The following is a 2500-nucleotide window of genomic DNA, read 5'->3' on the forward strand; positions in this document are numbered from 1 at the left end:
TCATCTTTTTTTTCTTCTGTATCTATACCCATAATTCCTGAACCTGAGCCCCCCTTTCCTCCTCTTCCTCCTCCTCCAGGAATACACCTTACACAACAACAAGCTATTTCACGGCGTCTTGGAGCAGAAACCTATTGCTGCCAAACTTGATGACGTGCTGCCTTCATTACTGGCGGCTGGAGCACGTGTACCTGTGGTGGTGGTGGTGGTGGTGGTGGTGGCATGAATGATGGATAGACAGACAGACAGACATATGGTGTTAGTGAGAAGACAGGAGGATATTACACACACACACACACACACACACACACACACACACACACACACACACACACACACACACACACACACACATACACGTTCATGTACACAGTCTCTTTACCTCACAAATTATTCTTTATGGGAACAAGTTACTAATTTCTCTCTCTCTCTCTCTCTCTCTCTCTCTCTCTCTCTCTCTCTCTCTCTCTCTCTCTCTCTCTCTCTCATATTGCCTCTGAATAGGAAAAGAGAAACATAATGGACGGAAGTGACGGAAAGGGAGAGGCAAAGGCGAAGACGAGGAAGAAGAGAAGAGGAGGAAAGAAAGAAAGAAAAAGAAAGATACCAGGAAAGATAAAAGTCGAAAATGACGAAAGAAAGAATGTAGAAAAGGCAAGGAAGAGAGAAAAATGGATGATGAGGGGGAAGGAAGAAAAAAAAAAAGTAGAGAAGATAAGAAAGACGGAAAAAATGAAGAGGAGGAGGAACGAAGGAAAGAGAAAAAGCAAGGAGAAGAAAAATGGAAGAAGTGGAGGAACGGAAAAAAGAAAGTAGAGAGCGCAGGGAAGAAGAGGAGAAAATGAAGTAGAGGAGGAACGAAGGAAAGAAAACATAGAAAACAAGGAAAGGAAAAGAAAATGGAAGGTGAGGAAGAACCAAGGAAAGAATATATAGAAGACAAGGAACAGAAAAAAAAAATGAAGAGGAGGAAGAGCGAAGAAAATAAAGTAGAGAAAAGAAGGCAGGAGAGGAAGAGGAGAAGAAAAGGAAAGGACAAGGGAGGGAGAGAAAATAAGGCAAGAGAGGAAGAGGACGAACGAAGGAAGGAGAGAAGAATTTAATCCTGTGTCTCGCTAGCAGAACTTAATCTCCTCGCGGCTCCTTGATGGGATTGAGATAAACCCGACCAAAAATAAGTTAGATAATTGGGCAAACAAACAGCTTCGGCCTAAGTACTGGCGGAGGTTAGAGAGAGAGAGAGAGAGAGAGAGAGAGAGAGAGAGAGAGAGAGAGAGAGAATCTGCGTTGTTACTCTTGTTTTCTTGATTTTATGGAAGCTGGTTTTTTCTTAATTTTGTATCAGTCCACTCTCTCTCTCTCTCTCTCTCTCTCTCTCTCTCTCTCTCTCTCTCTACAGTATTTCATCCCCCCTCCCTCTAAAACACACACACACACACACACACACACACACACACACACACACACACACACACACACACACACACACACACACACACACACACACACACACACACACTCTCCCTTCCTCTCTCCATCTCCCGTGCTCTCCCTCCCTCCTCTTCCAGGTGAGAGGGCGAAGCTAAGAGCCGATGGTGTGGAGGTAAAAGGAAGGCAGATGTGGTGGAGATAAAGAGGAGGGAGAGGAGACTGATAGGATGGAGATAGAGAGATGGAGGAGGAGGCGTCGAGGTGCAGATGGTGTGGATGGAGGAGAGATGGAGGTGGAGGGAGAGGTAATGAGGTGCAGGGAGAAGAGATGGAGGAGGTGGGAATAATGCGGAGAGAGAGAGAGAGAGAAAGAGAGAGAGAGAGAGAGAGAGAGAGAGAGAGAGAGAGAGAGAGAGAGAGAGAGAGAGAGAGAGAGAGAGAGAGATGCGCAGGTGGAGAGGTGGAAATGGTGTAATGGTGTGGATGAGGATGAATGGAAGGCAGGAAGGGAGGAAAAAGAGTGAAGAGGAGAGGGAGAAAGAAATTTTTGTTTTAACACTCCAGCGTCAAAAGTCACGAATGATAATAATAATAATAATAATGATAATAATAATAATAATGATAATAATAATAATAATAATAATGAGACAAAGTGAGATCAGTGATAGGAAGAAGAAGTAAAATATTGGTAGTTACTGAAGGTGAGAGTAAGTGTGGAGGAGGAAAAGAAGATGAACGGAGGAAAAGGAAGAGGATAGGGAGGGAAAAAAGAGGAAGAAACTGAGGAGAAGAACGGATAATGATGAGAATGTGGATAATAAAATAGGAATGAGAGAGAGAGAGAGAGAGAGAGAGAGAGAGAACATTAACGAGTGTAATAATATCTAGAAAAGGAAGAAGGAAATAGTAGTCGTAGTGGGAGGAGAAGGAGAAAGAGTAATAACAGTAGAAGGAGGAGGAGAGAGAGAGGGGCCAGGGGAGGGAGGGTATGATACTTTGGACATTCTGGTCACAATATTCAGAAGGAAAGATAAGAAGGGAGGGGGAAGAGAGGGTGGGAGGCTGGGAA

This window comes from Portunus trituberculatus, chromosome 18 (genome assembly GCF_017591435.1).
Source record: "Portunus trituberculatus isolate SZX2019 chromosome 18, ASM1759143v1, whole genome shotgun sequence".
Lineage (NCBI taxonomy): Eukaryota > Metazoa > Arthropoda > Malacostraca > Decapoda > Portunidae > Portunus > Portunus trituberculatus.